At 45.2% G+C, this 15,834-nt stretch overlaps 1 protein-coding gene across 1 annotated transcript in view; it reads left to right on the top strand.

Annotated features, from left to right (window-relative positions):
• Positions 1 to 15,834, top strand: part of LOC111220587 (cadherin-23-like) — a 163,985-nt gene that overhangs the window by 74,645 nt on the left and 73,506 nt on the right. The gene's annotated exons all lie outside the window — the stretch shown is intronic.

Genomic DNA, 15,834 nt, shown 5'->3' on the forward strand with positions numbered 1-15,834 from the left:
GGCAGAAGAGGGTGATCTAATGATTTTCTCTTGTTGCCTACTTGTGCTTTTTCAATTGTTTTATTTCATATGTCACACAAGCAGTTTGGGTAAAGTGCACTGTGACAAATCATCAGCGGTAATGACCGGCATGTTGTGCCTCCTCCTGAAATCCATAACATGTGTTGGTATTATTAGATCTGAGAGTTTTACTTTAAAGAAGAGGAGAGGAAGCTACAGTTTGCATGGTGCTGATAAGGCTGTAGCAGTGATCCTGCTTTAATACTCCTGAACTGAGTTTTCTTACCTCTGCCAAGGATGCCATGTTTATGCCTGCCAGTTACTTTGTCTGCCAGGAGGATATCTTAAAACTCATGAAAAGATTTCCATGAAATTTGATGGACAGACAAGGAGCTCTAAGTTAGATTTTGGTGTTGATCCAGATCTAGAATTCTAACTATTAGACTATCTTGCTTTATCACCTTATCGATGTAATGGCATTAAATACAGAATGACTCCAAATCCCTTTGGTAAGTTTGCAGGATAAAGAAATCAATTTAACCAAAACTTTTAATGACAGAAATTATATTTTGGAGAGTAACCGCAAGTGGAGAAAACATTAAGTGTCAGTGGAGGAACTGTGTTCGTCCATATTTGTCTGTCTGTGCTGTACTTTGTTTACACGCAACCACACTGTTATTCTCTTGACCTTTGAGTACTGTTACTTGTTCAAGGTTTAGTGTGTTTACTTGACGACACATGTGTTACCAGGAGAGCATTCGTCATTAACTTCCCTCCAGGTCTGGGAACTAGAACTTCTTGTACACCCCATTGCCACTGACTGTGGACACTGCTGCAAAGAATGACCTAATTTGCAAACCTGTGAAACTCAAAGTTGTGTTGAATGTACATGAATAGATGAATGTGGCTAGACTGAAATGCATGAAGCTACAAAGGGAGAAAACTACAATAAGCACACAGAGAGAAATGAACTGAAGAGATACACTGAGTTTACATACATTTGTGTTGTGTTGTGTGATTCTAACCGGATTCTGTCAATGCTCAGATTAATGCAGCTGTCATGTTTACACTGTAACCAGGTTATGTTAGTCAGAGTAACTCAATGAACACAGCTCATGACATGACAGTGACAATTACTCCTGCTGGAGCATCCACAGAATGTGGCACCATCTGTTTTTTTGTGTTATAATTGTGCACACAAAGGTCAGAGCATGAAATGGATGCAAAGTGAGTCCTTCTATTTTCCCTCTTTTATTTTGCGGCGCTAATATTTTATCTTCATGGCAGCCACACATCCTTCTTGACATTTACTTGACGATCAAATAACTCCAATGATTAGAAAAACTCCTTCATTCAAATTAGTACTTGAAACTTGGTGCTTGCAGTAACTGAGTTTTTTTTGGGTGCATCCAAGCCACTGAATGTGTCTTTATCATTGCTAGGATTGTTGCAGATAACGTATTTGTTTATTTGTCTTATTATTTGGATCTTATTTGATCCAGATGTCTTCTGTTTGTTGTTGTCAACAAGAACAAATGATCATGAGAGTTTCTGCAGCTTCTCCACAGTGTAGATTTTTCTTACCTCTCCTGGTAAACTCCATATTCCTATTAAGATAAAACACACAAACACTTTTGACTCTGCGGCCCATGCACCGCCGTAATACTGCTTTAATACCCCCGTAGGGTGTTTATTTTCACCACAATCAACGTTTCGATCCTGAAGGACGCAAAATCCCTCGAAGATCCTTCAGGACTGAAACATTGATCTATGTGGTGAAAAGAAACACCCGCTGGGAGGATTACAGCCGTGTGTGCACTGTATCCTTTAAACTCTGCATGCCCCCTGTCGAGCCCTGAATGGCCAGGATGGAAGGACATTGGTGCATCCAGTATTGCCAGCTGGCTGATAAGGGCTGGCACTGCTTGATAAGCCTGGTGCACCATGGGAATTTTGGGTGATAAAGATATTCATTGTTCTGCCATCTGCTGAGTCACCGCCTGACCTCACCGGTGAACTAAGGAATTTGACCCCATGTGTGTGTACATGCGTGTGAGCATGTGTGCAGTCATGTATTATTTGTGAGTGTGTACGCTTTAATGCATGTGTGCACTTGATTGCCGTACGCTCAGGACACAGAGTCCACAGGCTGGCCCATTTCTTCATGGAGCTCACCATAAACACTCTGCTCCCATTCAGCGCACACACCTACTCAGTCTTACTTACCGTCTGCTGCCACATGCTGTATTGTTGTGTGTGTTGTGTTTGTTGCAAAGTTGAAGGGCTGAGTTAAGCTCTAGAGGAGAAGAGCATTAAAAAGACATTAATTAGGTGGTGCAATGTATTCCCAGTCGTTGCAAAATCAAGAGTTATAGCACCGCACTAAGCCCTTATGGAGATGGAGCCTGTAGGCTTGATAAAATCATTATGAGTTTGATAGATAATGGAAGTTGAAGGGTGATGCGGTGCCAGGAGACAAAGGTGGGAGGGTAAGGTTGTCAGATGATGCATTTTCTGTGTGTGTGTGTGTGTGTGTGTGTGTGTGTGTGTGTGTGTGTGTGTGTGCGTGTGTTTGTGTTTGTGTATGTATGAGTGTTTGTGTGTGTATATGTGTATGTGTTTTTTTTTTTGGTTTGTTTAGTTTAGTTTTTTTGTTTGTGTGTGTGCTTGTACATGTGTACTTGCACATACGTCTCTGTCTATCCAAACTCATGTGTTCTGCTGCAGTCAGATTAGTGTGAGGGCATTCTTGTTGGCAGACTTAAGTGTGACTCTGCACAACGCCTCTCTTGCCTTCCTGCTCCTCGCCCCGAGTGTCCTCAGAGAGCACGGCTCACTCCTTCGGGACTCGTCTCATTAGTTCTGTAATTAAGATAAACGAGGTTTTAATTGCAGCTGTGATTTATGCTAATGATTGTGGGATTCAAGATGAGGATTTCCTCTCCCTCCTCCAATGAGAGGGCAGATCTGGGATTTGATGTGTACAAGAGATAACATCACAGCAGAACTCTGCCTCCAATGTTGCAGTTGTTATTGTTTGTTATGATGGAGGAGATTCAGGGGGCGGTTCTCATGGTAAATCCCTGGTCCACAGGGTTTGATGTATCCCTTATTGGACCTCTGACCTACTGGTCTCATTGTAAACTCTTATCTTAGCCCACTGCCGATCAGAGCTTTCTGTAGGATTTTTGCTACTAAATTTGCATTTTCAGATCCAAGATGCTCCAACAATATAAATATAAAAAAATATTTAAAAAAAAATTAAAAAAAACATACATTGAGGGGATATTGATTTATGACCTAATACTCATCCTTGTAGATGCTGCCGTAATTGCTCCTTATATTTCCTTTTTTTATGTGAAACAGTGACATCCACCATCCACATGTGCGTTTAATGTTTAATGATGTAGACCCCTGCACAACTCAATTATGATTTACAGTTTAATTATCAAAGCCTAAAGCTTAAAAGCAGCATTAACCATGTGGTGTGTGTTTGCAAAAACATTTAAGCAAATAAGATAAAAGATATAATAGTAACTGGATAAAATAGATAATAGTTTCTTCATCTTTAATCCACCAGAAATCATGTTACCAGCCTTACACTGCTGAGAGGCATGCTGGGCTGAAATGAAATCATGGGTCTGAGAGATTTTTGTTAATTAATGCATTTGTGATTTCTGCAAGCCTCTTTATTTGGGAAAGCTGTGCAGAGTCACTGGCAAATCATCACTGATCAGATAAAAGTTATGGAGGCACCCTGGCAATAATTTGTTACCTAGCTCTCTCTGGAGCCACTCATTTTCAGCCAAATATTTGATATGTGATGAAATGCACTTCCCCAGATCTGAAACTCTCATTTAAAAAATGTGTGTGTTCTGTCTAACAAAACTGGGACCTTCCCATGATCATCATTACTTTTTATGAGTCAGCCTAATTTGGCCACTGGCAATATTATATCAAGTAATGCTTTTTACAGTTGCTTAAAATGTGCACTAAAGTCCTGTTTGAAAAAATAAATTTGTTCCAGGCTCATGCTGGTAATTGGCCCATTAAGAAATGCAGGAGGATAGCAGAGGTATCTGCCAGGTGTTCGGGTATTTGTTTTGAGTAGCAACAATATGTTGAGGGAATCAAATATCTGCTTGCTCAGTATTGCTTTATTGGTTGCTATGACTCCAGTGGCTGTTGAGAATATTAAATGACCTTTTCATGTAACAGTGCTAATCTTACACCAGCATGATCTCTATCTCGACCCCAGTTCTTAAATGTTTTAGGACAACAACCAAATAGTGTATAAACCCTTAGTGGTTTCTCTGAAAAAACAAAAAAAATTTCAGCAATGGGCTTCTGCGACGCGCTTGTATTCATATGCACAGTGCATTGCACCTTAGCTTATGGCCAACAGCTCCAGTAACAAACAATCCTAAAACGTCAGCCGTTATCCACTCAGACCCACCCCCGAGTTCCAGCAAGGCAGGAGCACAGACTTGGTCTTGGTCAGTCTCACTGACACTAACGACCTGAGGGACTGACACTCCGAAGCCCAGATGGACTCACTCTGGCACAGTGTCCTCACGTGAGGATGTCTGCATGCATGCATACATACATACATACATACATACAGGGATTACATCCATTTCACACAAAGATGGAAACAGGTAAAAGGGAAAAAGGAGATTAAAACAGTAAGAAAAATCGAGAGTTCACCTTTTATTTGTTCACCTTTACCTGTGTTAAAGGAGCCTGGTTATCTGCGATTCCTATTACAGAGAGATAGAGGCCAACAAGTCTTGTCCAAGAGTATTGCTGTCCGTCAGGATAAGAGTTAAGCCCTTGTGTAAAGTTTGTGTACCCTCTCCACTGTGCTGTAGTAATAGTGTAAGAACAAGCAGAAGAAAACTCAGCCTAGCTTCTCACTGAATAAAAGGATGTCCTACGAGCCTTTCATGTCAGCCTCTTGTTTATCTGTGTGTGCTTGTTTCTATCTCTTTTGTCACACGCAAGCACAACTAATCCCATCTTAAGCCCTTTTCCATCTCTGTCCTTTTCTTTCCTTTTAGATGATTCTTCCTCTCTCATTGCAACGTCTCAGTGTTGGGGAAACTGCAGCAAAGAATCGACTGCATTGGTTTTTAATTTGCAACAACTCGAGCAGAATAATTGTCTAAATTGATAAAAGAGGACAACTTAATTTTTCTATTTACTAAAAAAAAAATCCTACACTGTTTTGAAGTTTTTCAGAGGCTGCGGAATGAATCCACAAAATGCCCCGACAGACTCACTGTAGCCACAGGCATCAACTGACTTCATGGCCTTTGTCTGGAGCAGCAGGGCAACACCCTGTCTGCCCCTGCCAAAGGAGTGAGACAGGCAATCCTGTCCAGTGCGGTGGGTCAGAGATGCAGACGGGGACAACCGGCTTCATCTTCTAGCCTCCTCCCAGCATACAGGTCAGACAGGTACGGCCTCGCCATTTCCCGCCTGGATAGACCGATAAGTAGTAAAGGCGATTATTTCCCCTCGTCTGCTTTTCCAGACGTATCTCTATCCTTCAGTACTGCTACACCCTGATGCTTTGATTCCACGCTGCTAGTACCTAACTCGTTTCAGCGGGCATGCTGTAATATGGACAAGGTTAATACCTGTTATTCTATGGGGAACTCTTATTGTGACTGCCACGTCGCCGGGATTTCTCTGGGTTTTCAATTAGACGCTCCGAGGCTCTCGGCAGCTCGTTGCTATGTAATCTCTCAGAGAAGGCAGATAGACTGCGGGACACTGATCACAACACAATCCAAATGCTAGTAGTTGGGTTCACAATCAAGTCCAGACCTCACTGACTACTATATAGGTCTTAGAAGTAGGCTATACAGTAGTATTTTCGCATTTGATCTCTTATATCCTCTTTTCATTTATTCACTTTAATCCAAACCAACCATGGTTTCCTCAGTCAGTCAGTGCCCCACAGTTTCATGCATTTAACACTTCATACTATAAATTAAGATTAAATATTGTAAAAGCACACTCTCAGCTTTATCTTTTGAGGTTCTCCTTTATTTCTGTTTTTTTCTGTTGGATAAAGAGGATGCTGCTGGCTTTGAGAAATGTTATCCTTAGCTATCTGCTTCTGAACAAGCACATTTCCAGATGTCAAACCCAATTTCCTCCGCTGCTGTCTTCCAGCCAGCTGTTGTTGTGTACAGAGTGTACAGAAACAGATTTTGTATCGTCTAGCAAACTGCCAAAAAAAAAAAAAAATCAGATAGGAGGGTAAATCCCAAGTATTGTAGTCTACTTTTAGACACTCAGACAAAAAATCTCACACATATGGTCACACACATACTTGCACACACAAGGTGAGGAGATAAGACTACACTAACCCAGCTCAATGCTCTCTTGAAAATAAAAAAGTGTGAGTTGACAGATCAAATCCAGCAATCAATAGCTCTGAGTTTGATTATTTTCCATGAGACCTGAACATTGGGGATCAATACTTTTGCAAGTTGCATCTTTGTGGCCAAAAACATAAAACTCAAAAAATAAATAATTGCAGATATCCACCTTCAGTTGCAGGTATGGTACCTCCGGTTTGGTCTGGAGGCCACCGTTGGCTGGTGGGAAGCAGGTGTAAGATCATGTCCTAGTTACAGAACAGGCAACTCCCACTGGTTTAACAGGCAGAGGGCTTGCAGGCTGGGAACACCAGACTTACTCAGCTTGTGTGAGGTGGCACCACAGATGAGGAGCGTTATGTAACGCATTACCCATCCTACAGGAATGTAAATGGCATATAAGTGATAACTACACATTTACTAAACTGAAAACTGAAGCCCTATCCTCTCTGACATGTTCTATCATGCATGAGGTTTTTCACTTAAGTTCCAGTAGAATCAAAGTTATATAACTCTAAAAAGTTCAAAAGGTTCATTTATCTTCCATTCTCACAGTTATAACTCCAGCCTACTGTTCATGCTGGATTCTCACTGGACTTGTGTTTTCGAAGTCAGAGTATTTAAAGTGGCAAAGCTGAATTTATTTGAACTTTGACTTAGAAAATCAGAGCAGTGTGTGCCATTATGACCACGGTCTTCATTGGGAAAAATTGACCTGTTCTGCAAAATGTTGCACTGATCCACGCATTGACACTCTTTATTGGTATTTGAAAATGAAACATAGGGTGGCCTGATCAACAGGAACTCCTCTAGATACAGCAGGAGCAGCTGCTAGTCAAAGCTGAGGCAATGAGACCTCCTCACTAACAGTGGAAATGTATCTAACCAGATATATTAAGCTGTTTGGTACCTGGGTGAAAAAAAGAAAGAAGTTGCTTTCATCTGTCATGCATTGTCTTAGAATATTTGTCCTTGAACCTTTTTTTGAAGAAAAACTTATTTTCATGAAACTAGTTTATTGAGTATTCATGAAATGCGGCTTGCCTGCCAATGGCAAGACACCCACAGGGCCATTATCACTCTGCATCACACACACAAAAACGCATACATATGCACTGGTAGCTGTCACACACTGAAGGGTGTGTGTCAATGCACAGGAGCGCGTGTGCACAAGCAAGTCGGCGTATGTGAGAAGCTTTTCGTTCAGATTTGGAAGTGAGAGTAGTTTGATGACAATAACTTGAACCTCATCATCAACACGATTTGCCTGTAGGCGTAATCCTTAAAAGTGACACTAATTTGTGTACATTTATCAAAGTACACAAAATCTTAGCCTCAAGACTCTGAACACTGGCTGCATGCCATATCACATTACTAGAATGTTCCAGCGCCCCCATGGTGTTGTCACAAACTAGAGAAAACAGTTGTCACTAGCTTAGTCATGGCGATTACACTTGGAGAACTCCTGCTTCAGCTGTCCTCAAAAGCTCATTGCTCGGAGAAAGTCATCGTCATCTACTTGTTGCACGTCCGATTGAACTCATCAGCTCAGATGCCTTATTTCTCCTTTTCTCTTGGGCAATCCCCACATAATAACGACACATGTATGATTTCCACTTTTGCGACTCAGCACACTCAGTGTCTCCCATTTCCAGCCTCTCTATTTCTCTCTCTGCCTCTGCACTCGCTGTTTTGCTCTTTGTAAGAGGAGGAGAGAATTTCAATGAGCGAACTGTTCTCAGTAAATGAGCCTTCACTTCATTGTTCATGACACAAGAATTCAAATGTGTGTCAATAGATAATATGAAATCCGCACCCATGTTTTTCTGTATGCTTTGGTAAAAGTGAGATTATTCAAAGTGGCAAATTATTTGGATTACTTTTATCTTGTAATGTAGTACTAGCTATTGAAGCTATTGCACACGCACTACATTTGAACCACAAGAAAATAATAGCTGTTTGTGTGTGACTTTGTGTATGCATGCTTCCTTTTGGGCATTTATTTAGGTGTGTGTGTGTGTGTGTGTGTGTGTGTGTGTGTGTGTGTGTGTGTGTGTGTGTGTGTGTGTGTGTGTGTGTGTGTGTTTGTGTGTGTGTGTGAGTGTGAGTGCACCCCACTCTACACAAAATCATGGCATGGTTTCTCATTTTCCAGTCCAGTACTGTCGGTAATGTGAGAGCATGGCTAATTCCCCTGGAGTCTCACATCATACAGTCAGACTCTGCCAGTTAGCGCCACATGCACTCTGACACACACTCTCACACACACATAATCTTGCTTTCGATCTACATAAGAATTCAAGATGGAAATTCCTATAAATAAACACACACATGACACACACAAACATCACCACTAAATATGAATATGAATAATTATTTGTGCTCCATCTGTGTTTGTGTGTGCGTGTGTGTGTGTGTGCGTGTTCATTTGTGCGTGTGTGTGTGTGTGTGCGTGTGTGTGTGTGCGTGTGCGCAGCAGTTTTCACCCCCTGGGGGTCTAATCACAGTGTCCTGGCAGATCACTGGAGAACACTCTCTATCGGCAATTAGAATATGATTATATTTTCTCTCTCAGTGGGACCTGTGAGTCACTCTGTGTAATTTCAGTCTGTCTCTCTGGTCAAACTCAACACACAGTGGAGCTGAGGTGGAAGGCTCTGCAGTGGAACCTGAAGCAGCGAAGTCAAAGCTTCTTTACCGGATGCATATAGAGAGCACAACCCACAGTCTGCTGTTACCATGCACATCTACATCACAGCACAACACTTGCGTGCTCTTGCTTGCAGGTGTGTGTGTGTTTGTGTGTGTGTGTGTGTGTGTGTGTACGTGCAGGTCATTGCTTGGCCAGGTGAGTGCCCAGTCGTCCGGTTAAGGAGCGGCTGTTGGAGTAGATTGGCATTGTAGTCAGGCCACTGAAGCTGACAAACCAATTTAGAGGCATGATGCCCAAACTGAGTGGGTCTGCGTTCCTGATGCACGTTACCCCTCACCTCCACCAATCATTATCAACATCTACCTCGTGACTGCCCCTCCCATCAGGCAAAAAAACAAACAAATGTTATCAATGAATGTTGTCAGCTTATGTTCACTGCTGAATGACACAAAATGGTTGGCATTTTTTCCAAGTTCAGTCTGCAGCACTGAAGGGAATACGCAACCTGGGCCAAGCAGTTACTTTAGGATTATTACATTGATTACATATGGTCATCTTTTTACATGGGAACAATGAATGTTATTGATCGCCTGTTTCATTGTCCTGTCGTTTCTGGAAGTGTTCACTTTCTGTGTTACCCAAAGTTTGAAACTGTTGTGCAAAGAAAAAAGAGAGCATCAGTCATTTCAGCAAATGGCTGAAAACAACTTAATCTCTGTAGCAGATGTAGGAATTGTACAGTGGCAACCTTTTGTGTCTTCATTGAACACACACATTGAACATGCATTAACCATTCCCAGTGCTGGTGGAAAGAGCAAGTGAACCCTTAATAACTGGTGAAACCTCCTTTGACAGCACTTACCTCAAACAAGCTCTTCCAGTAGCTGCTGATCAGAGCTGCACCATGTTCAGGAGGAATTTTGGACCATATAGAACTGCTTCAGCTCAGACATATTCTTAGGATGACTGGTGTGAGCGGCTCTCCAAAAGGAGGATTTTCTGTATTTGAAGAAGTAGATGTACTGTATTAGCTGTACTTTGATGTTTTAGAGTCATTGTCTTGCAGTATTTCACCCAGCCTCCACAGCTTCAGCGGGTTCACAGCCACCCTGATATAATCCTGTAAGATACCTTGATAAACAGGGAGTTCATTTTCCCTGCGATGATGGAATTTCTACTGACATCAGTCATTCTCCAACCTTAACCAGGTGTTTATTATTGTAACTGTGACAATGAAGGTCCTGTAACCCTAAGTAGTAATTTTAACCTAAACCATGAGCTTTTCCTCACCAAGTAGGTTTTGTGCCTAAACCTAACCAAACCTTAACCATCGGTGTGTAATCAGAAGAGGAAATTGATTAACAGTTTAAACAGTGATTTTTCATGGTTTGGGAGGTTCAGTCAATGTTGTCCTGACCAATTTATGCATTTTTTTTTGTCTTAATTGGAGGACATTTGCATATTTTTGTTGTGCCTCAGTTGGTTTTAATATGAATCCTTTTCGTTTCAAGTAAAGTTTTATCATGTTCAGACCTTGAGTTACGAAGAAATCTTGGCACATTTCCAGACTTCCATTTCTTCAGACCCACAATTAAATAGATTATGTAAGCTGGATATAATCAGCAGTGGTTTTGTCCTTTCTACCTCCCTCCCCTTTCCACCTTTTGGCCTCAATCCAGGCTAATTACCCAAGGGCTCTGCTCTCTCTGCTGGCCTCCCTCCTCTCCTCTACGCCCCCTCTGTGCTCTTTGTTCTGTAGTTTCCCTCCTCTCCATTCCAGGCTAGGTACAGGGCAATAATAGAGCAGCCAGTAGGGAGTGGGGAACACAAGCATGGGTTAATCTGTTGACCCTAGCCGTTGTGCACTGTAGACTTACCATCTGACCACGTTTCTCTGGAGTCTAGACCTCAGCTATTACTATAAACTATCTGAAAGAGAGTGATTCTTAATCCCTCAAAGTGCAGCTCAAGGTTCATGGTGTGGCCTACTTGGAAAAAAGTAATGTCAATTGGTTTTCACGTGCACTAATAACATGCAGGAAAGAAAACTTTTGTATTGAAACTTTCAAGTTTAAGCAAGTCAGTCTTTGTTGTCCCATGTCATAAAACAAAATTGGATGTGCAGCCATAATTTAAAAACCCATATCTAATCACAAAAGATGAAACCACATAATGTGAAAATTAATTAATTAATTAAAAGGTGCATTCACTTTATATTCACATTGGACTTTTTTAAGTAAAAGATGAAAAGGGTCAGCTGTATTACATTTCCCATCAAGTAACCTGTGTTTTAAAGAGAGAAGCAAAATGATTTCACGGTCAGCAACAAGAAGCTGATTGGTTAATAATAGGACTAAGACAGTGAATGGTTTTTCTCAAGGAGACATGCTTTGCATAGAGAGCTCCCCACTGAAGTTAGATACCTTCAACCAAATTTGTTTTATTTTTCTTGAACATATGCTCAGAAAAGAGAAAAGTTTATGCAGTAAGGGAATGATTTCACTGGGCATGTTTGCTTTTCTTTAATCCTGAGATTATCCTTTTTAATATACACTGTGACAGATAAAACAGTAGCAAAGCTGTCACCTGGTAAGAGTGGTCCATATTAACAAGGCATGAATGAATTACTTCTGGGTGGACTTGACTGTCACAGCCCTCTCATTCATTCCTGTCTGCTCCATTGTTTGCCCTCCACTGAGCAGATTGCTCTGATAACATTCACATATATGAACTGCTACTATCTAAAGATTGCAGAGGGGCCTCCTCAGGTCTCACACAACATATGTGGCAGGCACAGAGAATAACAATGAAAATGGTAACTTAGTGTATATTAATTTGTTGTCTCCATCCACTGGGTGTAGTTTAGGGCTGAACAACATGTAGAAAAAAAAAGTGATTATTTTGACAGATATTGTCAAATCTCTTGGGAGGGATCCCTCGTCGTCAGATGGCCCCTCCGCAGGGAGATCCACGTCAGTGGGAACAGGCAGGGAGGAGGCGTGGACCGTCGGACGGGGACCCCTAGGTGGTGCGGCGGTGTTTGAGTGTTGGTCAGGGTGATCACGGTGGAAGTCGGTGATGAGGTAAGGGTCCACGATGTGGCGAGCAGGAATCCAGGACCTTTCCTCCGGACCATAGCCTTCCCAATCGACCAGGTACTGGAGCCCCCTTCCACGACGATGGGAACGGACCAGGCGCAGAACCAAAAAAACCGGTCCCCTATCGATGAGGCGACGAGGAGGAGGAGGCGGGGCCGCCGGCGGCAGAGGGCTTTCATGGACCGGCTTAACTTTGGGCACGTGGAAGGTAGGATGAACACGCATGGCGCGCGGAAGCCTCAGTCTCACCGCCGTCGGACTGATGACCCTCTGGATGGGGAATGGGAGCCCGTTTCTTGGATTCCACCCGGAGGGGTAGGTCCCCGGTGGAGAGCCACACTTTCTGACCGACCTGGTAGACTGGAGCAGGAGATCGCCGCCGGCTGGCTGAGGCAGTGTAGCGACTCACGGAGTGCTGGAGTGCAGTGCTTGCCTGGACCCAGGTTCGGCGACAGCGGTGGACGAAGGCTTGGACAGACGGACAGGAAACCTCCTTCTCCAATGCCGGGAAGAGCGGGAGCTGGTAGCCGTAGGCACCCTGGAAGGGCGAGAGGCCCGTGCCGGAGCTGGTGAGGGAGTTGTGGGCGTACTCCACCCGTAGGAGCTGCTGCGACCAGGAGGACGGATTCCGGGAGACCATGCAGCGAACGGCCGTCTCCATCTCCTGGTTCTTCCGCTCAGTATGCCCGTTAGACTAGGGAAAGAACCCGGAGGAGAGACTGGCAGTGGCTCCCATCAGGCTGCAAAACTCCCTCCAAAAAACCGAGGAGAACTGGGGCCCCCGTTCGGACACCACATCGACAGGGAGACGATGTAGGCGGAAGATGTGGAGCAGGACCAGCTGGACAGTCTCTTTGGCTGACGGCAAAGAGTACAGGCGATTAGGCGGGCAGGCACTGGGACCAGGTTGACCCTCGGTGGCGAGTCTCACTCCCTCCTCTATATCCCAGGTCAGGGTGGCGATGACACAGGGAGAAGGAAGGATGGTGGCAGACCCCTCAGCACAATCCTCCCCCTTCTGGACCTGCCGGGACAGGGCGTCAGGCTTGACGGTAGCAGAGGGTGAAGTTGAACCGAGTGAAGAATAAGGACCAGCGGGCCTGGCGGGAGTTCAATCTCTTGGCTGTTTGGACGTATTCCAAGTTCTTATGGTCGGTCGTAACCAGGAAGGGTTCCTTGGCGCCCTCCAGCCAATGTCGCCACTCCTCCAGAGCCATCTTTACCGCCAACAATTCTCTGTTCCCGATGTCGTAGTTTCTCTCGGCCGGTGACAGGGGTGGAGCCTCTGATCGGTGGCAGATCTCTGGGACAGAACGGCTCCCGCCCCTATATCGGAGGCGTCCACCTCCACCACGAACTGGCGCTCAGAATTAGGCATCTGGAGGATGGGCGCCCAGGTGAACCTGGAGCAGAAGTCCACTGGAAGGGCACTTTGGAAGAGAGGAGGGCGGTGACAGGGACGGCCACAGAGCTGTAGTCGCGGATGAAGCGGTGGTAGAAATTGGCGAACCCCAGGAAGCGCTGCAGTTGTTTGAGTCAGGAATAGTCCAGGAGGTGACGGCGGAGACCTTTGCCGGTTCCATCTGCACACTGCCTTGTGCCCCAGGAAGGAGACGGATGAAGAATGGAACTCACACTTCTCGCCTTTGACAAACGGAGTTCTCGAGGAGACGCTGGAGCACTGACTGGACATGATGAACATATTACTCCCGGGTCTTGGAGAAGATTAGGATGTCATCGAGGTAGACGAAGACGACGCGGTTGAGCATGTCCCTAAGCACGTCATTCACCAGGGCTTGGAAGACGGCAGGGGGCGCTGGTGAGTCCGAAAGGCATTACGAGATATTCGTGATGCCCCTTGGGAGTGTTAAACGCCTTCTTCCACTCATCCCCCTCTCTGATGCGGACAAGATGGTAGGCGTTGCGAAGGCCGAGTTTGGTGAAAATGATGGACCCCTGAAGCAGTTCAAAAGCTGACGAGATAAGAGGCAGAGGTTACCGGTTCTTTATGGTGATGTCGTTCAAACCCCGGTAGTCGATGCAGGGTCTCAGAGTCTTATCTTTCTTCTCGACAAAAAAGAAGCCTGCCCCGGCTGGAGATGAAGACGGGCGGATGATGCCTGCAGCCAGGGATTCATTTGTGTAGGTCTCCATGGCCTTCCTTTCAGCGGTGCACAGGGAGTACAGACGACCCTTGAGTGGTGATGTGGCAGGCAGGAGATCGATGGCGCAGTCATAGGGCCGATGCGGAAGCAGAGACGTCACCTTGGCTTTGCTGAACACCTGGCGGAAGTCGTGGTATTCCGGGGGCACCCCGGAGGTGTCAGGCGGGGCCCTGGAGCTGGGAGTGTAAAGCGGCGAGGAAGCTCGCTTCAGGCAGGACAGGTGACAGGAGGTGCCCCACTCTTGGATGGTCCCCGTCTCCCAGTCAATGTGGGGGTTGTGCCGACGGAGCCAAGGATGACACAGGATGAGAGGCAGGGAATCTGGACGGTCTGGTGAGTAATTGTGCCCAAATAGTGGCCGTCGAGGGCCCGAGCGGGAACCGAGTGAGGTAGAGGAACCTGCTCGAGCCCCAGCGGCTGAACCAGCCCCTCGTCAATGATACAGGCATCCGCCCCAGAGTCTATTAGGGTGGCCAGGGTGTGGGGGCCATCAGGAAGGATGTGCCGGGCTTGGAGTAGCGGTCTTTGGTTGTGGGGAGGTTTTACGGTTGTTGGGCTCACCAGTATCCCCCCTTGTTTCTGGTGAGCCTTGGCTTTTACTGGGCACTTGGAGACAAAGTGACCTGCCTGCCCGCAGTACATGCACAGGTTAGACTGGCGACGGCGTTCCCGTTCCTCTGGGGTGAGGGCGGTGCGGTGCGGCCCAGCTGCATTGGCTCGGACTGCCCCTTCTGTTGCCCTCGTGAGGATGAGGGACATCTCTGGGCGAAGGGGAAGCTGGAGCTGGTTCTGGTGCCGTTTGAGCTGGTGAGGGCATGGGAACAGCGGGCTGAATCAGGAAGGTCGTTAGTTGCTGCATTTGCCCTACTAACGCTGCTAGCGCCTGTCCATTAGCCTCAGCCGCCTGTCTAGCTTCCTAGGCGGCAGCGGGCATCATGGCCTCGTGCTGCTGGAGAACGCCCTCAATTCTCTCGAGGCGTATCAGGGGTGTGGGATTGTGCGCTGGGTCCATTTCTGGCCAGATTGTACTGTAACGGGGTGTGGTAGGACCAATTACAGCACAATCAAACAGGTGAGTAGTATAATGACTTTTATTAATGAACCAGCAGAGATATTGCACACAGGTGGGTATTGGGGATAGACTGCAGCTGGGGGCAACAGGTGGGGACAGTGAGGCTGAGTAGGAGGTGTGGCAGAGTGGAGAGTGAGGCAGAGGCATAGCAGGCTGTGACATCTGGAGAATGTGATTTTTATTATGTGGTATATCTAGCACCATAATGTTTCATTTGGTATATCATGATACATGTTACCTTCATCAAAAAAATGCCTCCTGAAATTTAGATATTGCACTTTGCCATATTTCAATGTTGATAGTATTTCGGTTGAGTGTTCACCCCTAGTGTAAATATCAGGCAACAGCCACAAGATGCCTGAAAAAGAGAGACAAAAAAGAGAGTGTGGCAAAGAAGTGTGGAAGAGGGGCGAGAAAGTTAACAAGTAGGACAGTAATTTGAAAAGGAAGAGAG

The sequence above is a fragment of the Seriola dumerili genome, unplaced genomic scaffold (assembly GCF_002260705.1).
Source record: "Seriola dumerili isolate Sdu_G_001 unplaced genomic scaffold, Sdu_1.0 BDQW01000073.1, whole genome shotgun sequence".
In the NCBI taxonomy this organism is placed as follows: Eukaryota; Metazoa; Chordata; class Actinopteri; order Carangiformes; family Carangidae; genus Seriola; species Seriola dumerili.